This window comes from Budorcas taxicolor, chromosome 11 (genome assembly GCF_023091745.1).
Source record: "Budorcas taxicolor isolate Tak-1 chromosome 11, Takin1.1, whole genome shotgun sequence".
Taxonomy (NCBI): Eukaryota; Metazoa; Chordata; class Mammalia; order Artiodactyla; family Bovidae; genus Budorcas; species Budorcas taxicolor.
In genome coordinates, this window is record NC_068920.1 from 132,132,290 (window position 1) to 132,157,682 (window position 25,393).

The window sequence follows — 25,393 nt, forward strand, 5'->3', positions numbered from 1 at the left end:
CACACACAAACACACGAAGTCTGTGCTCTCCTCCTCAACTGCTCCCACCCTGCCAGCCTTTCAGATAACCAGGTCAGCTGAATACATGGAGACAAAGGGGCAGTTCATATACTCCTATTTTGGCAGTTGAAATAACACTGCAAGTGCCAGGTCTTCACAGGATAAAGCCCTCTGTGCATGTCAAACAAACCGAAAGGGCTGCTGGGAGATGGGGGGTTGCTCAATTGAGGGTCCAAAATGGACTTGGGTCCTGATAAAATTTTGAAACCATTATTTTTTATTTTATACTTCAGTAATATAAACGGATGGTTGCTATCCTTTATCAAGCAGGTACTCTACATACTTCCTTTCATTTAATCCTCACAACCACCCTGTAAAACAGATGGTTATCATTTCAGGCTTGCAGATGAGAACACTGGCACTCAGGGTCCGTAAGTTACCCAAGGCCACACGGCCAGGAAGTGGTGGGACTGGGACTTGAACTCAGGTTTGTCTGCTTCCAGAGGCCAGACCATCTCCCTTCTTCAAGAATGGTGTTGTTTAATCACTAAGTCACGTCCAACTCTTTGTGACTTCATGGACTGTAGCCTGCCAGGCTCCTCTGTCCATGGGATTTTCCAGGCAAGAATACTGGAGTGGGTTGCCATTTCCTTCTCTGGAGGATATTCCAGACCCAGGGATCAAACCAGAATCTCCTGCATTGGGAGGTGGGTTATTTACCACCGAGCCACAAGGGAAGCCGGGGACTAGAATTTCTATGGCTTCCGGGAACCACTGAAGGTTACATTCTGGGAGCTGGAAGATAATCCAGTTTGTGCCTCCTCTCTGCCCCCTTTCAGCCCTCTCCACCTTGTTTCCTGGAATACAGCAGTAGCCTTGTGGATAAGAAGCTGAGATGACTTCAGATACCCACCTTTTGCATTTGCTTTATGTTAAATGATTCAAATTTAAGGAAGGAAAAACTTTCTTGAAGTGGAAATGCATGAGGGAAAATGATTATTTTTAAGGTGGCAAGAATAAATAATTAGACAGTGTGACACTCAATTTCACCTGGCTCTGTGACATCTCAGACAATAAAACAAGCCCTTGTCAACAGGGCTAATTACAGACTACTAAATTACTTTTATTAAAACCCTCTGGAATATTAAAAATGAAGGATGAGGTAACATGGCATTGAAGAATTGCCCTAGACTGGCAATCTGGGTGCTAATCCTGACTCAGCCACTAATAACTACTAATGTTAATTTGCACGCCGCATACAGTTGACAAAGTGTTTTCACATACTTTCTACATTAGTTGGGTGACCTCAGGCGAGTCACTAACTCTTGGTGTCCCATGTCAAAATCTGGAAATGACAATACTGAATCATCTGAAGTCCTCTCTACTTCTAATGTCCTATGGGAGGAGGACATGTTTCTTAGGATCTTTACAAATGTGTCTGTAAACAAATCAGATGATTCTGATTTGAAAAATTACGCTTTCTGTTCAGCTCCTGAGAGATGTTACTTGGCTATTTCAGGTATAGCTCATAAGATGTTTGCTGCCAGTTAGTTGGCTCCGCTTCTGGAGGGTACTATATGAAGGTCTTGCATTAGATTTCTACACTGGAACTTTCTTCTGTTCAACAGCTAACTGCCATGCCTAACTCCAGTCAATCATCTTACACACATAACTCCAAAAAGTAGGTGGGCTTACTAAGTAGAAAGGACTTAAGGAAATCCTTCCTCACAATGCATGTGTTCTCAAGATAATCATGTACCCAGGAATATTATAAATACCATTCTCAGTTCTAAGACATGCAAATCCCTCCTTCAAGTCTTGCCACTTCCCAGATATTTTAATGTTCCTGAAATTAGGATGCACCTTAAATTCAACATATATATTTTGATCTGGTAGTATTAAATGAATTTACCTAAAAGCTGCTGGTAAACTGCTGGTGTGTCTTAGAATCAAGGAAATGTAGTGCTGTAAAACTACAACACAGATCACATAGACGTAGATCTAATTTGGTTCAAATTATGTCCCTTTCCTTGATCCTAACAATTAGACTCAGTGACAACTGAACAGGCAACGTATAAGGCACAGGTATTAGTTTCCCAACAGCAGCAGTTTAAAAGGCATTCCATCATTATCTCATAAAATGCTGGTATGGATTTCAAAGGCAAATTAACCCATATAAAAACCACTGGGATGCTCTGAAAATGTCCTATGCCACGGCAAACTGCAAAGGGAACATTTTACTCACACCCTCCTGATCTATCTAGCCTTAACACATTTTCTTGCTTCTTAGTTCACCACCCTCCACCCCAGTAAATATTACTGATTCCCAAAATACACTCAACCCAGGAGGAGCAGCTCTCCAGCACAGCTGTCTGCTCCGGCCCTGCCCGGGTATTTCGGTGAGCTATGTGACAGAGAGAGGACCACACAGAAGGAATGTAACGCTCAGGCCCCGTGGTTCCCATCAGCCCACAGGCAGGTGCATCCCGCCAAACCCCAGACTGGCATTTGGAACAGAAGAAACTGCACTGTTACATGGGGGCAGTAGTCTTCCTGAACTTCATCTCTATGTTTAAAACTAGGGCGACAGCCGTCCTTGCTACTGTAAACTAATCTGATGGGCATGGGGGTGGGGAGTGGTTCTGAGGAGGCTGCCAATAGGCCATGATTGAGCAAAGTCAAGGAGCTAAATTGTTATTCCTCACTGTTTGCAAGCCAGAAACCCCAAATCTGTGTGTCCTTCGGCATGATTTTTTAGAACCGAACCATCTACTCTTTTTGAGCCTGAAGTCAATAAAACCTGAGCTGCTTCTACAATTTAACTGGCTGATATTTACACATAGTTTCTGACAGTACACTAAAATCTAAAGCCAAAAAAAAAAAAAAAAGAATCAAAGGAAGTTGGCAATGAGGTACACACAGTAAGTAGTTACGAGCCTTCGAGTTGAGGCACGTTGATTAAGAGCTTTTGGCTATGGGCACCAACTCTGACTTCAGCCTTAATTCTCCGGGAAAAAGAAAACAATTTGGGCTCCTCCTCTGTTCCAAGATCAGGGAATGCACGATGGGCAGGTGGATGGGCAGCAAACATAACCCTGGGGAATTGTTCACATATGCTAGAACCCCTATCAGGTGACAGCCCCCAGAGAGACTCACAGCTGCAGCAAGCAGGGAGTGCAAGCCTCATACCTATACCAGCGAGAAACCTCAGTTCTGTTCCTCCTTGTCGGCTCTGCACGTTACCTTAAACTCACGCTCACCCAGTTGGTTACCCCTTGGAAGTTATAGGTATCAAAGATCAAGTCCTGCCACAAACCCTTCAACATACAAACAGTTAAGCACTTGCTATGGCTATCAGGCCTGTTTCCAAACCTCCCATTATTACACCAGGTTGTACTGCGGGGACTTGGGGGCCGATGAAGTGGGGGAAAGCATTTTAAAGAGTACTGCAAGATGCTTATTCACAACACCACACTGGAAGCGCAGGAACTTCAGCTCCCAAACGCAACCTTTCTCCCCCCTCCCTCCAGTCCCTCTCCACCGCGCCCGCCAAAGCCAGAGCTCAGCCCACGGAAGGCCACCGCGCTCCAGCGGGTGTCCACTGAACAGTAGCTGATCACGGTGATGGGGCTGGAAAGCCCCACACGTTCTCAGCAACCAGAGAGAACTGTCCAGACCTGCCTCCCCACGCCCGCCGGGTCAGGAGCGTGTGGGTAGGAAACCTGAGGGCCCGAGGTTTGGGCAGGCACAACGTCCCCCCCTCCCCCAAGTCTGCCCTCGCTCTCTCCCTTGTCACTCTTTTTCTGGCATATCACTGGGGAAAACCGGGGAGGCCGGAGATGTCAAGCCCAAGAAGAGTAAGGAGAAGGGACAAGGGCGAACGGGAGGCAGTTTTTTTTGGTGGGGGGGAAATCTGTCCAGAGCGGAGGTGCGGTAGCGCCGCATCTCGCGGGGAAGAACCCCCAGGTGAGTCTGGAGGGAGAAAAGGGGAGGCCTGACCGCCGAGGCCGCGGGGATCCCGGGAGAGCGGGATGGAGGAAGGGAGGCGCGGGCGTGGGGGAGATGCGGTTGAGGGGCGCGGGGGCGCGGTTGGGGAGGCGAAGGGGGCAGCTCGGTTCCCCTCCCCCAGCCCGGGCCCGGGCCTCCCGCTGACTCAGCCCCACGGCGTCGGTCGCCTCGGCCCGGACTCACAGTGCGCGAGGTGGCTCCGGCAGAGGCGGTGGGGGAGGGGGCAGGCGGTGGGGGGGGGAGCACTGCGGCTGAGGCTGCGGCTCCGGCCGGCGGCTCCGGGGCGGAGGGTCCTAGTAGAGGCCGCCGCGGTCTCCGGCTTCAACGCACAGAGACTGCGGGGGAAGAGAGCACTGCGCAGGCGCGATGCGGCCGCCGCTGTCAGTCCGAGCGGGGCGGGGCCAGGGCACCCGCCGTCTCCAAGGCAACTGGTTGGCGAAGGAAGAAGCGCCCGTACCTCCACCTTGTCTTAGCAACGGCGACGGGATGTGGGATGGGGGGTGAGGGGCGACGAGAACAGTCCTTCTAAGTTGCCACAGCAACAAGGAGAGGCCACCGTCTCATAAATTTACGGCGGTATCGAGGGAACGCGCTCACCTTGTCACCATGGCAACTGGGAACAGCCCCTTCCTTTTCCCTTAGCAACAGGGTAACAATTCCTCCGCTCTAACTGAGGACAGAAGGAGCAAGCACTTAAACCTGACTCCTAATAGGCAGATGACGGATTCTTATCTGTCTCACGGCTACTGCAAAGGAGAAAGAGAACAGTTCTTTCTCAGCGACACGAGAGTGCCAAGGCTGGGTTTTCTTTCTTCTCTTGGTTTATGCTTTTCTTTTCTTTTTGGTTTATGCTTTTCAATAGCAGTGTGTTACTCTAATATTCAAATTCAATTTTCCTTTACTGGTGTTAAACGTTCCTTTCCGTCTCAGAAGAAAGTCAATACTTTTACCCCCAAATGGAGCTAACAAAATCGTCTATACACACTTTTTTTTTTTTTTACCAAGCTTATTGTCTCTCTACCAATGCATTTGTAAAAACGACTCCTGTTTCTTCATCTTGCCTACTAGCTGGCTTAGATGCTACCCCTCATAACTAGCTCCCTCTCTGATATATCCATTGGTGTTCCTGAATTCCCTGTTCTAGGTCAGTTTTTGTGGATCTCTCCAGTTCTTCTAGATCCTTCTTCCTGTCCATACCTACTATCCTTGCCCTCCAGAGCTCTGCCCCAGGCTCCCTATGCTCACCTGTTTGTGATTTCCTCAGCTTGGTTCTCTTTGTGCAAATTACTTCTGGGTCTCCCTCCCTCAGCCCCAACTCCCATGGGTATCTTAAGATCACCTCTGTACCCATTTTGTACATACCTCCTTTCATGACATATATCTTATAGTGTTGACCTTCATTTGCATGTGTCTCTTCATTCAGACTATGTTCCCCTTGTGGGCAGGAATTCTGTCTTATTCACCTGCTCCCTCAGCAGCTAGCACTGAATGTGAAACAAACAGTGTTTATGGAACTTGATCAAGTGAAGACAAAGGTTTTCTTCAAAGTTTCTTCAAAGACTTTCTTTGATCCCAAATAAATGGGTGAAAGGAATCAAAAGATTATAAAACTTTAAAAAATATATTCTTCCTTATTTTCTCTGACCTAACTGCCTCAGAGTCTCCATCAACATTTTCCTTATCTTTACACATATTTAGTCTTTTTTTCTTTTTTTTTTGGCCAAAACGTGTGGCATGCAGAACTCACCTAACTAGGACTCAAACCCATGCCCCCTCCAGTGAAAGGGCAGAATCTTAACCACTGGACCACCAGGGAAGTCCTACACATATTTAATCTCTAAGTTCTACTGCTACTGTTACACTGCTGTCTCACTCCCTTCGCTCTCCATCATCGTACCAAAACTCTAGTCATCTATTAATTGAAACTGGCATTCTCTATTTCCTGACTTCTCACCTGTAGCTAGTCTCCCTTCTACACTCTCCCTAATGTTTCCAGTAAATAACTTTTCTCACATGGTACTGACCTTCTCAATGTACTCTCATTACCCTCTATAATCAGTGCAAGCTCTTCATGCCTTACTATTCTGCCATTCCTAACCCTGCTGAAATTGAGCACTCTTGGTGAACATCATTGGATTCTGCTGGGCTTGTTGACATGCTGCATTCTCTTCGAATCGCTCAGAAGTAAGAATTCATAGGCAAACATTCTTCTCTGAGTCTCCCTGTATAATTCCCAGAGATTCTACCCCAGGACTATGGGTGTCAAAGCACTCTGACTAAGTCCATTTTCTCAGGGGAGAAGGAGAAGGCAGCTGACTACAAACAAAGTGAGTAGTAAAAGAGAGACACACAACAAATGGTGAGTCAAGACTGTCTCCGCCCGTCCAAGGCAATTCTCAGAAAGGAGAGGGTTTCTTGTAGAGGGTAATTCCCAGGACAAATCAGGGCACTTGGACAGGAAAATGTTCTAGAAAGAGAAAACTTTTTCCTAGCCACAGAGTTGCAGACTTGAAGCCGTTCCTAGCTGTGTCTATAGGGTGTCTGGATATCACAAAAAAAAGGAGAAATTTTCAGACTAAGTTTATTTTGTTTCTCCATTCTGAAGCTCCAGCTCATCCCTATGGTTGTAGGTGTGGACTTGGGTGGTACAGATGGTCCTGAGTAATCCTAAGAAGAGATTGTGATTCTGGTAACCCCACCGATTCATCACACATGGGATAAAGGACCATTCTACAATTTCTGCATACCCTTCACCCAGATTCTCCACATTTTTACCATGTGCCAGCAGTTATCCATTGCTGAAAAACAAATCACTTTAATTTAGCAGTTTAAAACAACAACTGTTTCATTATCTCTTTGTGGGGCGGGAATTCAGGAAGGGCTCAGCTGGGTGGTTCTGGCTCAGGGTTTCTCATGTAGTTACAGTCCAGATGGCGGCTGGAACTTAAACAAAAGGGGACTGGCTAGACAACCCTCTCCATACTGTCTCGGAGCTAGCTTTCTCCCTGCATATTTGGTAGCTGTACGTTTTGAGGGTGAATATTATAGTGAGAGAAAAGCTGCATCCCTTTTTACAACCTAGCCTCAGACATCACTTCTACTGTATCTATCTAATAATAAAGAAAGAGAACATAAACCCTATCTCTCAATGGAAGCAATGTTCAAGTCACATGATAAGAGCATGTTGATGAGCGATATTGTTGAATCATCTTTGGAAAATGCAACCTGCCACACCCTACCATCTGATGACAAGAATTAACACCCCGCTCAATGCAAAATACACTCATCACTTGCCTCAAGACCCCCACGTCTCATTCCATGACAGTACCAACTTGAAGTCCAGGATCTCATCATCTAACTCAGGGCTCAGTGTGGGTATGGCTCTTCAGGTCCAGTTCTTGGTATCGCTCCTTGAGTACCAGTCCCCTTGATTTGAAAACCTGTGAAGTAAAGAGAAACATCATCTGCCTTAATGTCCCCAGCATACACTAGTGGCACAGACATAGGATAACGTCCATTGCTATGGACATTATCATTTCAAAAAGGAGAAAAGCAGACGGCACACACAGCAGTTACTAGTTCCTAGCGATTCTGGAATCCAGTGGACACACGTTGCCAGTTTCTGGTTTAGGGCTCAGACCCACTCCCATTCATTTATTTACATAAGTGTCGACAGGGACTTGTTTCCCCCAGTGGATTACAATCCTTTCTTCTTATGTGTTTTGATGTTGAATTTGTCACAGATTTGTCTAATGGAAGAAATGCAAGTTGGCTCCTGTATCCTTTGGATTTGTCCCCAGCATTCTTTGAACATTCCCTTGCTTTCGGGCACAAGATGTTCCAGGCTCATCTTGTACTTTCCCTCCTCAGCCCTGGAATTGGCCATTCACCAGGGCGTCGTGAGTCCTCTTGACTTTTTGACATTTCTTTCCTTTTTCCGTTCTTCCTTGCTCCCTAAATCTGCCCTTAACCATCCTTGGAATTCCCATCTCATTTCCTTTTCTCCTTCCTCTATACATACTTCCTGAATGGCTTCAGATATTCCTGTGACTTCTGAATTTGTATCTCCATCCCCATCAGCCCTTCCAGCTGTGAGAACTGTATATGTAATTGCCTTCTAGACACCTCCAACCCTGTGTCCCACAGGCATCTCAAACTCAGTGGGCTTAAGTTACAATTATTTACCCTTCCTCCCTCAAAAACCCAATTTTCATATATTCCCTATTATTGTTAATGACATCGCTATCCGAGAAAAACCTGAGGGTGGTCTTAACCCACATCTTCTCCTTGATTCCCTACACCAGGACCATTTTCCAATACTATTAATTCTATTATTATATATATCAGTTCAGTATATATCAGTTCAGTTCAATTCAGTCACTCAGTCGTGTCCGGCTCTTGTGACCCCATGAATCGCAGCACGCCAGGCCTCCCTGTCCATCACCAACTCCCGGAGTTTACCCAAACTCATGTCCATTGAGTTGGTGATGCCATCCAACCATCTCATCCTCTGTCATCCCCTTCTCCTCCTGCCCTCAATCTTTCTCAGCATCAGGGAGTCAGCTTTTCAAATGAGTCAGCTCTTCCCATCAGGTGGCCAAGCGATTGGAGTTTCAGCTTCAACATCAGTCCTTCCAATGAATAACCAGAACTATCTCCTTTAGGATGGACTAGTTGGATCTCTTTGCAGTCCAAGGGACTCTCAAGAGTCTTCTCCAACACCACAGTTCAAAAGCATCCATTCTTCTGCACTCAGCTTTCTTTATAGTCCAACTCTCACATCCATACATGACTACTGGAAAAACCATAGCCTTAACTAGACAGACCTTTGTTGGCAAAGTAATGTCTCTGCTTTTTAATATACTGTCTAGGTTGGTCATAACTTTCCTTCCAAGGAGTAAGCGTCTTTTAATTTCATGGCTGCAGTCACCATCTGCAGTGATTTTGGAGCCCAGAAAAATAGTCAGCCACTGTTTCCACTGTTTCACCATCTACTTGCCATTAAGTGATGGGACCAGATGCCATAATCTTTGTTTTCTGAATGTTGAGTATTAAGCCAACTTTTTCACTCTCCTCTTTCACTTTCATCAAGAGGCTCTTTAGTTCTTTCTCACTTTATGCCATAAGGGTGGTGTCATCTGCATATCTGAGGTTATTGATATTTCTCCCAGCAATCTTGATTCCAGCTTGTGCTTCATCCAGCCCAACATTTCTCCTGATGTACTCTGCATATAAGTTAAATAAGCACGGTGACAATATATAGCCTTGACATACTCCTTTTCCTATTTGGAACCAGTCTGTTGTTCCATGTCCAGTTCTAACTGTTGCTTCCTGACCTGCATACAGGTTTCTCAAGAGGCAGGTCAGGTGGTCTGGTATTCCCATCTCTTTCAGGATTTTCCACAGTTTATTGTGATCCACACTGTCAAAGGCTTTGGCATAGTCAATAAAGCAGAAATAGATCTTATTCTGGAACTCTCTTGCTTTTTCGATGATCCAGCGGATGATCTCTGGTTCCTCTGCCTTTTCTAAAACCAGCTTGAACATCTGAAGTTCACGGTTCATGTACTGTTGAAGCCTGGCTTGGAGAATTTTGAGCATTACTTTACTAGCATGTGAGATGAGTGTAATTGTGTGGTAGTTTGAGCATTCTTTGGCATTGCCTTTCTTTGGGACTGGAATGAAAACTGACCTTTTCCAGTCCTGTGGCCACTGCTGAGTTTTCCAAGTTTGCTGACATATGGAGTGCAGCACTTTCACAGGTACGTGTATATGTATATATATATTCTTTTTTAGCTGCACTGCACTGCATGTGGGATCTTAGTTTCTGACCAGGTATTGAACCTGTGCCCCTGCAATGGAAGTATGAAGTCTTAACTTCTGAACCACAAGGGCAGCCCTGATTTCATTTAAAAATGACTCATTTCTGTTCCCCTTATTAATCTCCATCACCTTTACCATCTCTTGCTTGGGTTACTGCAGAGCCTCCACCTGGTCTTTATGCCTCTAGTGTCTCCCACTTCGATCCATCCTCAACACCACTGCTAAAAGTCTCTTTCTAGAAGAGAAATCTTACCAACATAACTCCTCTGCTTAAATCCCTATGGCTGCCCTTCTCAAACTGGCTGAAGCAACTCCTGGGCATGGGAGAGTCTTGTAAAGAAACAGAATGAGGAGCTGTAGAATAGTTATGTCTTCCTCAAGCTTATATTTTATTTACAGATTTGGGACAACATTTTAAAATATTTTAAAAACAGACATACGATGAAGTAGAATGCAAGAATCACATACTTTTAAAGATAAGACGTTTAAAGAGAGTTTGAACTCAAGGCACCTCTAAGCCTGAACTCCCCAATCTGCCTTATGGGGTGGTACGTTAGAGGAAAGTTTGAGAAACACTGGCTTGAAGGATAAAAGTTCAGACTTTTTCACATGGTGGAGAAGCTCTATTATAATCTGGCCCGTACTAACCATTTCCACTTCATTTTCCACTCCTCTGGTGCCCTCAACCTCATTACTTCCCACCATACATGTCAGCCCCAAAGATCAAGGACTTGCAGTTGTTCAAGAAAGCAGTTCTGTTTCACAGTCAAGCCAGTGTTATGGGGGCCATCCTACTTGGAATCTCCCTTGCCCTTCATTCTGTGAAGTCCCACTCATTCACCAAGACCAGCTGTAGTGTCATCTCCTCTGTGACACTGTCAGGGACCTCGTCCAGACAACTGATCTGTTATTTTTGGTACCAGGTACTTTCTTTGTCATGGCCCCTCATCACCTTATGTTATCAGGCTTGTTCACAAATCTCCTTGCTGAAGGTCCTCACTCTCAGAGACCATATCTTATTTACCTTTGTATTCTCAGCACTTCACATGGGACTGAAACAGCCAAGCAAGTGAAAAACAACTTGACCTTTTGTACTTTGACCAGGGTGACTGGGGAAGCCAGGTGGTAGAGGGAGTCTGAGAGAGTGGATCGACTCTGGCTGGTGGGGGAGCTAGATTTTAAATTGGCACTTGCAGGCCTGCCCTGTTTGTGAAGTAGGCGCAGAGAGGAGCGGTGATGCTGGTCATGGTTACCACCAGTGTTCATTATTCTTCTGACACTTCCCAGGTATACTATACAGTCCATGGGGGTCACAAAGAGTATGACACGACTAAGCCACTTTCACTTTCACTCCCCAGGTGGCTCTAGTGGTAAAGAACCCACCTGCCAATGCAGGCGATGTTAAGAGATGCGGTTCTGATCTTTGGGTCAGGAAGATCCCCTGGAGAAGGAAATGGCAACTCACTCCAGTATTCTTTTTTTTTTAATATAAATTTATTTATTTTAATTGGAGGCTAATTACTTTACAATATTGTATTGATTTTGCCATACATCAACATGAATCTGCCACGGGTGTACAGGTGTTCCCCATCCTGAACCCCCCTCCCACCTTCCTCCCCATACCATCTCTCTGGGTTGTCCCAGTGCACCAGCCCTGAGCACCCTGTATAACGCATTGAACCTGGACTGGTGATTCACTTCACATATGATATTAGACATGTTTCAATGCCATTCTCCCAAATCATCCCACCCTCTCCCTCTCCCACAGAGTCCAGAAGACTGTTCTATACATCTGTGTCTCTTTTGCTGTCTCGCATACAGGGTTATCAATACCATCTTTCTAAATTCCATATATATGCGTTAGTATACTGTATTGGTGTTTTTCTTTCTGGCTTACTTCACTCCGTATCAGTTCAGTTCAGTTCAGTTGCTCAGTCGTGTCTGACTCTTTGCGACCCCATGAATCGCAGCACGCCAGGCCTCCCTGTCCATCACCAACTCCTGGAGTTCACTCAGACTCACATCCATCGAGTCAGTGATGCCATCCAGCCATCTCATCCTCGGTCGTCCCCTTCTCCTCCTGCTCCCAATCCCTCCCAGCATCAGAGTCTTTTCCAATGAGTCAACTCTTCACATGAGGTGGCCAAAGTACTGGAGTTTCAGCTTTAGCATCATTCCTTCCAAAGAAATCCCAGGGCTGATCTCCTTCAGAATGGACTGGTTGGATCTCCTTGCAGTCCAAGGGACTCTCAAGAGTCTTCTCCAACACCACAGTTCAAAAGCATCAATTCTTTTGATAACAGAATGTGGTCCACTGGAGAAGGGAATGGCAAACCACTTCAGTATTCTTGCCTTGAGAACCCCATGAACAGTATGAAAAGGCAAAGTGATAGGATACTGAAAGAGGAACTCCCCAGGTCAGTAGGTGCCCAATATGCTACTGGAGATCAATGGAGAAATAACTCCAGAAAGAATGAAGGGATGGAGCCAAAGAAAAAACAATACCCAGCTGTGGATGTGACTGGTGATAGAAGCAAGGTCTGATGCTGTAAAGAGCAATATTGCATAGGAACCTGGAATGTCAGGTCCATGAATCAAGGCAAATTGGAAGTGGTCAAACAAGAGATGGCAAGAGTGAACGTTGACATTCTAGGAATCAGGGAACTAAAATGGACTGGAATGGGTGAATTTAACTCAGATGACCATTATATCTACTACTGCGGCAGGAATCCCTCAGAAGAAATGGAGTAGCCATCATGGTCAACAAAAGAGTCCGAAATACAGTACGTGGATGCAATCTCCAAAACGACAGAATGATCTCCGTTCATTTCCAAGGCAAACCATTGAATATAACGGTAATCCAAGTCTATGCCCCAACCAGTAACACTGAAGAAGCTGAAGTTGAACAGTTCTATGAAGACCTACAAGACTTTTTAGAACTAACATCCAAAAAAGATGTCCTTTTCATTATAGGGGACTGGAATGCAAAAGTAGGAAGTCAAGAAACACCTGGAGTAACAGGCAAATTTGGCCTTGGAATATGGAATGAAGCAGGGCAAAGGCTAATAGAGTTTTGCCAAGAAAATGCACTGGTCACTCTGTATAATAGGCTCCAGTTTCATCCACCTCATGAGAACTGATTCAAATGTATTCTTTTTAATGGCTGAGTAATACTCCATTGTGTATATGTATCACAGCTTTCTTATCCATTCGTCTGCTGATGGACATCTAGGTTGCTTCCATGTCCTGGCTATTATAAACAATGCTGCGATGAACATTGGGGTACATGTGCCTCTTTCAATTCTGGTTTCCTTGGTGTGTATGCCCAGCAGTGGAATTGCTGGGTTGTATGGCAGTTCTATTTCCAGTTTTTTAAGGAATCGTCACACTGTTCTCCATAGTGGCTGTACTAGTTTGCATTCCCATCAACAGCGTAAGAGGGTTCCCTTTTCTCCACACCCTCTCCAGCATTTATTGCTTGTAGACTTTTTGATAGCAGCCATTCTGACTGGCGTGAAATGGTACCTCACTGTGGTTTTGATTTGCATTTCTCTGGTAATGAGTGATGTTGAGCATCTTTTCATGTGTTTGTTAGCCATCTGTATGTCTTCTTTGGAGAAATGTCTATTTAGTTCTTTGGCCCATTTTTTGATTGGGTCGTTTACTTTTCTCGAATTGAGCTGCAAGAGTTGCTTGTATATTTTTGATATTAATTCTTTGTCAGTTGCTTCATTTGCTATTATTTTCTTCCATTCTGAAGTCTGTCTTTTCACCTTGCTTATAGTTTCCTTTGTTGTGCAGAAACTTTTAATTTTAATTAGGTCCCATTTGTTTATTTTTGCTTTTATTTCCAATATCCTGGGAGGTGGGTCATAGAGGATCCTGCTGTGATTTATGTCAGAGAGTGTTTTGCCAATGTTCTCCTCTAGGAGTTTTATAGTTTCTGGTCTTAACGTTTAGATCTTTAATCCATTTTGAGTTTATTTTTGTGTATCCACTCCAGTATTCTTGCCTGGAGAATCCCAGGGACAGAGGAGCCTGGTGGGCTACAGTTCATGGGGTTGCAAAGAGTCGGACATGACTGAAGCGAATTAGCACACAAAAGTGGAATAGGGCATTCAAGTAGGACTGATGCCCAGATATAGGAAACCCTTGACATGGCTTTAAAATGTACAAGGGGCTCATGGAAGCAGTGTGTAATTTTGTTAAGGAATGAATTTTAATCTCGAGACTTGAAGCAGGTGACCTTGTGACCTTATCTAGAGAGTGAATGTAACCCTTCTCCCTGCTGGAGCTGCACAAGCCTTGGGTCCAATAATTCCTTTTTGATGTGACCTTGGGCCATGGTTTTTCTCATTTGTAATTGTGATGGTTAAATGAGATAACATATGAAAAATGGCCGGCAGTACTCAAAACACAGTAAATACCCAATAAACGGTAACTATCAATAGTAACCAAACTCTTATTCTGTTCAAGAGGTCATTTGATTCTCCCCTCAGTTATATTCTGTTACATCATATAAGGTCAAATATACAAATTTAGAACTTGCAAAGGTCTTAAGATAAACCTCTTGTGAACATTAATGACCCACTCTATCCAGAATAAATACCACCTTTAGATCAGTGGCTTAGATTGCAAGATGTCACCCTGCTTTTGTGGAAAATGCCACCATGATGATCAGGTGGGTGATAAAGGCTTGGATTAACTTGGATCCAACAGTTTTTCTTCTTAATTTTTTTTTTATTGGAGTGTAGTTGATTCACAATCTTGTGTTACTTTCAAGTGTACAGCAAAGTGAATCAGTTATACATATACATATATCCGCTCTTTTCCCATATAGACCACTACAGAATATTGAGTAGAGTGCCCTATGCTATACAGTAGATCCTTATTAGTTATCTGTTTTGTATACAGTAGTGTGTATATGTCAATCCCAATCTCCCAACTTATCCCTTCCTTCACTTGCCCCCTGGTTACAATAAGTGTGTTGTCTATATCTGTAACTCTATTTCTGTGTTGTAGATAAGTTTATCTGTGTCATATTTTAGACTCCACGTATGACCAATACCATATGATATTTCTCTTTCTCTGTCTGACTTACTTCACTCAGTACGATAATCTCTAGGTCCATCCATGTAGCTGCAAATAGCATTATTTCATTCTTTCATGGCTGAGTAATATATTGTGTGTGTGTGTGCACTCAGTTGTGTCTGACTCTTTGCAATCCTTTGGACTATAACCCGCCAGTGTCCTCTGTCTGTGGAATTGTCCAGGCAAGAATAGTGGGGTGGGTTGCCATTTCCTATTCAATATGTGTGTGTATGTATATATACACATATACATATATCTATATATATACGTATGTGTTACGTCTTCTTTATCCATTCCTCTGTCGATAGACACTTATTAGTAGGTTGCTTCCACGTCCTGGCTGTTGTAAACAGTGCTGCAATGAACATAGAACTGCGTGTGTCTCCCAGGACTCACTCTTTTGTCTGCCGCAGCGTTTGCATCTGCATCCCGTTTCTGCAGCTCGATGGACACAAATCCAGCTTCTCCTTGTAGAGATCCCCTCCTCAAATGTCAAAGGCCGAGTTGTGGAAAGGAAGCGTTAGACAGAGATTAGGGCATGCTTTGGAAGCTACAAGAACTTGAGTTGATGAAATACTAAATCTATCACTCATAACTCTACGGCAAGCTATTTAACTCAGTTTCTTCATCTGTAAAGTAGGGATAATAACAGTAAAAACCTCAGGGACTTAACATAAGGATTAGATGGGATCTTGTTTGTCAGGTGCTTGGTACAGTGCTTACCATGTTGTGGGCATTCAATAAACAGTATCTATTATTATTTTTATATAAAAAGTGAAGTGTGGACTTCCCTGGTAGTCCAGTGGTTGAAAATCTGCCTGCCAATACCGGGCACACTAGTTTGATCCCTGGTCTGGCAGGATTCCACATGCCTCTGAGCAGCTAAGCCGGTATGCCACGTCTACTGAAGCGGGCTGAAGACCTTGATCTGCAACAGAAGAAGCCACCACAATGAGAAATCCATGCACCATAACTAGAGAGTAGCCCCCGTTCACCGCAGCTAGAGAAAGCCTGCACGCAGCAACGAAGACTCAGCACAGCCAAAAAAACAAAGAAGTGTTATATTCTTTGTAAAGACCTTCCCAAAACAAGTAAAGCTCTTTGCTGGTACTTTTATTTGTCTCTCTCTCTCTCACACACATGGCATTTCTTTTTTATAAAGGGGAAATTAACATTTATTTAGCTGCTACTATAGCCAGGCATGAGATGTGTACCATTTCCTATAACTGCCCTGGTCATCCCCTGAGGTTGGTATCATTTCCATTTTTACAATAACCAATAGAGACCCAGAAAAGTTAACTAACTTGCCTAAGATCACATAGCTAGTGAACATCAGAAGCAGAGCTTGAGCTAAAGACAACAACTAAAACCCAAATGTCTATTATCCCATGCTTCCTAAGCCTACTGTACTATAATTATTTATCAATATATATTTTCCTCAAATTAATCTCTAAATGCAGAAGCTGCACTTGGTTCATTTTTGTATCTAACACATGCCTGGCAGATACCCCATAGGCCTGCATCGCATAAAAAATCTAAAACTCACGAAAGTAAACCTAGCCTTGCCAGATGAATATAAGATGCCTAGTTAAATTTGAATTTCAGACAAACAACAAATAACTTTTCAGTGTAAGTATGCCACAGACACTATATGAGATATATCTATATGCAAAATTTCTAAAAATGATTTGCTATCTGAAATTCAGATTTCACTGAGCATCCTGTATTTTTGTTAAAACTTGCAACTTTAACCTAAACCTTGAGATTGGTTTTGAAAGGGACAACTTCCCCAGGGGTTCTCCTGATAGCAGAAGGGTTGCTGTGGCCCCTCACTCACTCTCAAGGTTGACCTAGTCCCGAGCTGCTCTGGGGGCTGGGGTTGAGGCCACAGTGACGTGGACACATTGGCCTTTCTTAGGTCTCTTGTTGTTCTTCAGTTGCTAAGTCTTGTTCGACCCTTTGAGACCCCATAGACTGCAGCAATCCAGGCTCCCCTGTCTTTCATTATTTCCCAGAGCTCAAATTCATGTCCATTGAATTGGTAATGCTATCTAACCATCTCATCCTCTTCTGCCCCTTTCTCCTTTCTCCTGTCTTTCCCAGCATCAGGGCCTTTTCCAATAAGTTGGCTCTTCACATCAGGTGGCTAAAGTATTGGAGCTTCAGCTTCAGCATCAGTCCTTTCAATGAATATTCAGGGTTCATTTCCTTTAGGAATGACTGGTTTTTTCTCCCTGCAGTCCCAGGGAGAAAAGACTCTCAAGAGTCTTCTCCAGCACCACTGAAATGTGGGGGATCAGTTCTTCGGTGCTCAGACTTCTTTATAATCCAGCTCTCACACCCATTCTTGACTACTGGAAAAACCACAGCTTTGACTATACAGACCTTTGTCAGCAAAGTGATATCTCTACTTTTTAATACGCTGTCTAGTTTTGTCATAGCTTTCCTTCCAAGGAGCAAACGTCTTTTAATTTCATAGCTGTCACCATCTGCAGTGATTTTGGAGCCCAAGAAAATAAAATCTGTCACTGCTTGTACTTTTCCCCCTTCTATTTGCCGTGAAGTGATGGGACGAAATGCCATGATCTTAGCTTTTTGAATGTTGAGTTTTAAGCCAGCTTTTTCACTCTCCTCTTTCACCCTCATCAAGAGTCTCTTTAGCTCCTCTTCACTTTCTGCCATTAGAGTGGTATCATCTGCATATCTGAGGTTGTTGATATTTTTCCTGGCAATCTTGATTCCAGCTTGTGATTCATCCAGCTCAGCATTTTGCATGATGTACAGACACTCTCTGCATATTAGGTTAGGTCAATCTTGGTGCCGTAAACCAAAGAAGCAGGCACTGATAAGCTTAAAGCGCCACCTGGAGGCCTTTATGGGTAGTACTGTGGCCAGGGATCCAGAACCTTGGAAAGCAGAGAAAGGCCAAACAAGGCAGAGACAGGGTAGAAGAGGAGGCCAGTAGAGCAGTGGCAAGCGGCAGGGTAACAAATATCTTCCTGGCATTTTCAGTGGATGGCTGCTGCTCTGGCCCCCCAGGAACTGAAGGCACTCACTCTCTAAAGGAGATCACTTCTTAGGGCTGTACTTCTCCAGGGCCCTCTGCCTCCCAGGTTGTTCCTTGCAGTCTCCGGGGAGTCTTTGTTTTATAAGACAAATTCTTTGTCCCCACAGCAGACCTACTGAGTCAGAAGCTGTGGGGGTGGGGTCCACTGGGCTTCATTTAAATAAGTCCTCCAGGTGAGTCTTTCTTTTTTTAAAATTTTATTATTTAAATTATTTATCTGTCTGTGCTGGGTCTTAATTGTGGCACATGGGATCTTAGACCTTTGTTTCAGCATGCAAACTCTAAGGTGCAGCATGAGGGATCTAAGTTCCCCACCAAGGATCAAACCTGGGCCTCCTGCTTTGGAAACATGGAGTCTTAGCCTCTGAACCTCCAGGAAGTCCCCACTTAAGTGACTTTGATGCAAAGCTGACGTTGGAGAACTATCGGCTTAGAGGAAACACGAGCGGGTGAGCAGGGTGGAGCCCATGTTGAAGTGCACATAGAGAAAGAGCTGGTACGTGAATGAGGTGGCTATTTGTCTTTGTGCCTCCAGAGGCAAGAGCTAGGGCAAAAGGCATGAGTTGCCAAGAGACAGAATTCAGTTTCAATTAAGGAAGTCATACTGAACAAACAGAGCTCTGGGGGACTAGGAGAGGATGCCTGGGGAAGGGAGGTCTCTGTCCCTGGACTAAATGTCCTGGTTCCTGGGCTAGACGATCTGCCAAGGATGTGGTAGAAATTTCTGCAGAGGTTAAATTAGATGTGTGTAAAGAATCCCTAAACTCAGAGAATCCATAATTCATTCATTTTTGCAAATCATCTTTCCTTCTTCAGTTCTCTTTTATCAAGAGTAAGGCAGTATTTCTGGTTGTTTTGAGAACCTCTTTCAGCTAAGTATTTATAGCATATTATTACGAAAGAGCAAATAAAGGACTAACTGGCTTAAAAAAAAATATTTATTTTATTGGGCTGCACTGGATCTTGGTTGTTCCCTGGCCAGTCATCAAACCCTGGGCTTCCTGCCTTGGGAGCATGTAGCCTTAGCCACTGGACCACCAGGGAAGTCTCCCCAATGGCTTTTCTAGCTTCCTGGTCAGGATTTACTCAGGACTCCTTCCTCAGGTCCAACTGTCCTCCAGGCTGCTGCCCAGCTGTCTTCCAGGGGTTTCCCTCTACACCATTCCTGATCCTCTTACTTATGCTGAATCTCCTGTTCCCTTTATCCCATGTCTTTCTGTTTTTTTTTTTTTAACTGCAGTTTCCTATGTTGGGATGCAGCCTTAAATAGATTCCCAAAAAAGTGGTACAAAGAAGGTCAAAATTTTCAGTCTTGCATGACTGAAAATGCATAAGAAAGGCAATGCCAAAGAATGCTCAAACTACCCCACAATTGCACTCATCTCACACACTAGTAAAGTAATGCTAAAAATTCTCCAAGCCAGGCTTCAACAGTACGTGAACCGTGAACTTCCAGACGTTCAAGCTGGTTTTAGAAAAGGCAGAGGAACCGGAGATTAAATTGCCAACATCCGCTGGATCATCGGAAAAGCAAGAGAGTTCCAGAAAAACATCTATTTCTGCTTTATCGACTATGCCAAAGGCTTTGACTGTGTGGATCACAATCAACTGTGGAAAATTCTGAAGGAGATGGGAATACCAGACCACCTGACCTGCCTCTTGAGAAACCTGTATGCAGGTCAGGAAGCAACAGTTAGAACTGGACATGGAACAACAGACTGGTTCCAAATAGGAAAAGGAGTATGTCAAGGCTGTATATTGTCACCGTGCTTATTTAACTTACATGCAGAGTACATCATGAGAAACGCTGGGCTGGATGAAGCACAAGCTGGAATCAAGATTGGCGGGAGAAATATCAGTAACCTCAGATATGCAGATGACACCACCCTTATGGCGGAAGGTGAAGAACTAAAGAGCCTCTTGATGAAAGTGAAAGAGGAGAGTGAAAAGTTGGCTTAAAGCTCAACATTCAGAAAACAAAGATTATGGCATCTGGTCCCATCACTTCATGGCAAATAGATGGGGAAACAGTGGAAACAGTGGCAGACTTTATTTTTGGGGGCTCCAAAATCACTGCAGATGGTGATTGCAGCCATGAAATAAAAAGACGCTTACTCCTTGGAAGGAAAGTTATGACCAACCTAGACAGTATATTAAAAAGTAGAGACAATTACTTTGCCAACAAAGGTCTGTCTAGTCAAGGTTATGGTTTTTCCAGTAGTCATGTCTAGTCATGTATGGATGTGAGGGTTGGACTGTGAAGAAAGCTGAGTGCCAAAGAACTGATGCTTTTGAACTGTGGTGTTGAAGACTCTTGAGAGTCCCTTGGACTGCAAGGCGATCCAACCAGTCCATCTTAAAGGAAATCAGTCCTGAGTGTTCACTAGAAGGACTGATGTTGAAGCTGAAACTTCAATATTTTGGCCACCTGATGCAAAGAGCTGACTCATTTGAACAGACCCTGATGCTGGGAAAGATTGAGGGCAGGAGGAGAAGGGGATGACAGAGGATGAGATGGTTGGATGGCATCACCGACTCAATGGACAAGAGTTTGAGTAAACTCTGAGAGTTGGTGATGGACAGGGAGGCCTGGCGTGCTGCAGTCCATGGGGTTGCAAACAGTCAGACACGACTGAGCAAGTGAACTGAAAATGACTTTTCACAGATACTTGGTTGACAGATCGACTGTGTGCAGAATTCTAGGTTGGAAATTATTTTCCCTCAAAAGTTAGAAAACATACTCCATGATCTTCCATCTTCTAGTATTTTGTTGACAAACCAGGTGACGGACATTTGATGTCCAATTCTTTGTGTGCAGCTAGTGCCTTTCTCTTGCTAGCTCTTGAAGCATTAGTTCCATTCTTTAGAAATGTCTTGATGATATCTGGACACTCATACGTCACTGTACTGTGCACCTGAAACTAAAACAGCATTTTAAATCAACTATACTTCAATTAAAAAAAAGAGATCTGCACATATTTGGTAGTTTATGTACTTGTAAGAGAAATTTTGGCTTATTAGAGTGAGTGCCCCAGAACTAACTTAAAATGTGTAACATAAGACTTAAGAGTTATAGACTTACAGAAATCTTACTATGTTTATGCTTGGCAGAGAAATATCTAATAAACCTCTAAGCTCACTATATTTATCAGTATATTAAATTGGTAAAATAATCATTAAATACTTGGGAAAGGTACTTAGAAAGGAAGTAGAATTTTAAATGTAGTTTAAAATATTGTAAAGTATTTAAGTTTATGAATTGAATCAAAGCCCCCTTAAAAGTAAATGATAAAATTTGGTAGGCTTACAGCCTTTAATAGAATAATAAATTCTATAAGCGAAACTGAAAAGCTTAGGAAGGTGCCCCCAAGGCTTCACCCTCTGTTATAGCCTCAGCCACTGAGGTCTCGTGAGGTCTCCAAGGCTGTGTGGAGCCTCAGGGCTTGTCATAGGAAACCCTGGTCCTCACTCATGAAAAAGGACCCATTTTCCTTGCCCTGTCCCCCATCTTTCGGTGATAGAAAAACATTTGACTCATGACAAGCATTTTAATAGCCTAATGTATAGGTATATGTAAGGTGACCATACAATTTATTGTCCAAACCAAGACATATTTGAAAGTGAAAGAGGGCGCTGTTAAGAATTATTCTGGGGGCAATAAACTTAAAACAGGATTGTTTGGGCAAACCTGGACAAGATCCCTCTAGGTATAAATGTGTGGTTTGTAAATATATGAAGGTAGGCAAGTGAAGAAATCAGCTTCCATCTTTGTAAGATGTATCAAGTATCAACAAATGTTAGATCCATTAATGCTTTACTGGAAAAACACTAAGAACCCTTTCAAAGGTGTTATTAGCAGCTATCAAATAACCTTTTATTAACTTAGGACAATGAGGTCTACCCTCCTGGTGTGTTGTGAGGTTTCTTCTTTGCCTCAGGTGTCATGAGACTTCCTCCTTCACTAACTGCAAGGCAATTCTTAGTGTTAGGTTGTACCTGTATCTAAAAGTCAACCTGTAATTGGAGTTAAGCATTTTGAGGGTGACTGTTGCTTGACTCAGAGAAGGCAATGGCACCCCACTCCAGTACTCTTGCCTGGAAGATCCCAGGGATGGACGAGCCTGGTAGGCTGCAGTCCATGGGGTCACTAAGAGTCAGACACGACTTCACGACTTCACTTTCACTTTTCACTTTCATGCATTGGAGAAGGAAATGGCAACCCACTCCAGTGTTCTTGCCTGGAGAATCCCAGGGACAGGGGAGCCTGGTGGGCTGCCGTCTATAGGGTCACACAGAGTCGGACACGACTGAAGCAACTTAGCAGCAGCAGTTGCTTGACTGCTGGCTGGTTCAGGTTCCCTCAAGTGCAGATTCTTATAAAGGACCAAGCCTTATTTTAAAGTCTGAATCTGTGGTCTTTTGTTTTTCCACAACTGCATACAAAGGAGACCAGTGTCTTCCTGGTATCTTGTTTTATTTTTTTTCTCTATGAATTACCTGATACCATGCACATGGTCTGCCGAATGTGCGGCCATGCCATTTTTCATTCAAACACTTACACGAGGGATTTTTGGTGTTTAATCACATTCTGGTGTGCTCCCATGTTATGAGGAAACAGACATTTTGGCTTAGTACCATCCCAGCAACTCAGCTTCCTTCACAAATCAGACAATGGTGTTTCCATCTGGCTCAGAAGTGCCAGTAGAACTTTCACGCACAGAACACCTCATTATTAACTGTAGTGTTAATGGGCTTTAGGCCATGGGCTACCTTATTTGCAGGAGAGCTGTGAAAGTTCCCCTGCAGACAACTGTTTCCCTATTGTACCTAAAATTCCCTCATTAAGGCTTTATTTTGGAGGCTAAGAAATAAGTACAAGCGACTCCATAGTGGGCTTCCCAGGTGGCACTAGTGGTAAAGAACCCGCCTGCCATTGCAGGAGATAGGAGACCTGGGTTCGATCCCTGGGTCAGGAAGATACCCTGGAGGAGGGCATGGCAACCCACTCCAGTATTCTTGCCTGGAGAATCCCATGGACAGAGGAGCCTGGTGGGCTACAGCGCATAGGGTCACAAAGAGTCAGGCATGACTGAAGAAGTGACCTAGCATGCACCCATGACCCCATGGTACTGGTAGCAATAATTTCACTCACTCACTAGTGTGAAAGCGTTTGATCAGAATAACCCCCCAATCTCTGCCCGAGTTAGCTGTGATGCAAAGGGTTTGAGGGCACAGTGGGCTCTCAGTGGAGCCGGAGAGCAGCCCTAATTCCTCAAAGACACATTGGCCTTGTATAATCCTTTGAAATGTGATTTTGTGAGTCCATGGTTCCAACATGGAGAGTAGGCTATGGTGTTCCAAAATGGTAGCCAAGAAAACAAGTGACCAATGGTGGGTGGGGAAAGCCTAGTCCAACCCCACTCTCCTACCCTCTTTTTGTATCTAATATCTTCATCTAACTATTCCTGTTTCAGATAACTCAACTCACCCTTGTCTTGGAAATTTAGCACCAGAAAACTTGGTTTTGTTCCCACCAGGAGAAAGGACTGACTATTAGCTGTTGGGTCACTGAGGCTCCCATCTGTCAACTTTTTTTTTTTTTTTTTTTGACCAGACTGCAAGGCATGTGGAACTTCCCTGACCAGGGATCAAGCCTGTGACTCTTGCAGTGGAAGTGCAGTCTTAACCACTGGACCACCAGGGAAGCATTCAGCAGTTTTTTAATCTTCAAACTCTGTTCAGGCCTCCCAGTGAACTGCCATCTGCCACGCAACACAAGTGAAGAACCAAAGCTGAGTTTTTTGGCCTTTTTTTTAGTGGCTAAAGCCTCGCCCCAGCCACTATGGAAGAAAAGGTCCCCCCACCAAACTCCCTCTTCTTTGAAGAAACACAACTGAGACCAAGAGAGAAGTAGCTATAGTTTAATACAAACCTGCACCAGAACACAATGAGTCGGGCTGTTGTGTGTTTGCCTCAATCGGGTGGCCAAAGCACAAGACCATGTGCCGTCCTGGGGTTGACACAATCTTAGCACCATGACGTTTACAGAGGAGTGAGGAAGTCACTTGGGTGCTGGGGTGTTCGAGGCTCCATCCCGACCCCAGGCTGTGCCCGCCGCCTGGGTAGCTGGAGGGGGTTTGGGTTTCCGAGTGGTTTCTGTGGTTTCTGGGTCAGTATTGGAAAAGCCCTCATCTCGGCATTGGCTTGACCGAGACCTACTGTGGACTCCTAGCACTACACACACGCACACATACACACGCACACACGGTAGCACAATTTTCTGGTAACTTAACCCCACAAACCTAGAGAGCAGCTAAGGCAAGAACAACAGTATTTATTCAGCAAGTACAAGACCAAGTTTGAGAGCTGCATTCAGTGCAACCAGAGACCCTTTTCATTCCAACCAGGAGCCGGTGGGGCTGGTGATGGGGCTGGCTGGAACTCAGCACAGGGGCCGGGAATGGGTGACAGGGCTGACCTTTCATTTGGTTCCTTGAACCTCCTTCTGATTTTCATCTAGATGCTCCTGGGCAAGGGTGGGTCTATGTAAGGGTCGGGGGCGAATGAAGTGGAAGGCCTTCGATGGACCACACCTACAGGTGGTCTCCCAGAGCCACAGACCACGCATTTCTCAGGCGGAGGCACTCAGAGAAGGTAAAGCTTTCCTGGCCCAAGCAGGGATGCTCTGCCCGCTGGCTACCACCACTGCTTGGCTCTTTGGCATCTGCCCAAGGCCCATGACCCAGCAAGGGCTGAAAGGGATAAAGATGATGTGCATTGTACCAAGGGATCAGTGTCACGGTTTCCCAGGCTTAGATCCCTACTGACTGTCCCCATAGCTACCACTCTCCATGAGTGCCTTTGCTGCCTCTGCTTCCTGGGTTACCGTCTGGGTCCTCTCAGCCCCATAGTGAGGAAGGGGAGCATGAAGGGAGGGGTGAGGATGCAGAGGCAGCTCAAACCACATGGCAAGCCTCCAGCATGTAACTAGTTCTGGCTCAAATAGTGAATATGCATTAGTGTGTTTACAAGAACAATCTATCTACCTGTGCAAAACAAAGCAGAATGCCTACTGGGGGAGTAAGTCATCTAGCTGGTTAAACTCTCAGGGGGGATCTGCAAGAGATGTCACTCCACTCCTTCTGTCCTCAGCTGGGGCAGACAGCCAAGTTCTAAAAAGGGCAGTCTGGACCTTTCTGGAGTCAGAGGGCCTGAGCTTTCTGGGCCACATCTGAAAAAATGGGGAGAATAATGCACGCTTTGTGGTTGTGAGGAGCAATTGAGAGCTCATACGTGAAAGGGCTTTGAAAACATGAAAAGCACTGCAGAAATGTGCAGGGTATGACCACTGGCCCAAGAGTGCAGGAGCCGCGTGTCAGCCCAGGTGCAATGTGACGTCACTCC

The 25,393-nt window shown here is 44.6% G+C and overlaps 1 protein-coding gene across 2 annotated transcripts in view; it reads right to left on the reverse strand.

The window, feature by feature from the left end:
* MAPRE3 (microtubule associated protein RP/EB family member 3) overlaps positions 1-4,338 on the reverse strand; it is a 55,263-nt gene extending 50,925 nt beyond the window's left edge. Inside the window, exon 1 of one of the 2 annotated variants that reach the window (XM_052648404.1) lies at positions 4,192-4,338. The gene's annotated coding sequence lies outside the window, so the exon portion shown is untranslated. The remainder of the gene's footprint in view (positions 1-4,191) is intronic. The other variant, XM_052648403.1, reaches the window with a different exon arrangement.
* Between the last annotated feature and the right edge of the window lie 21,055 nt (positions 4,339-25,393).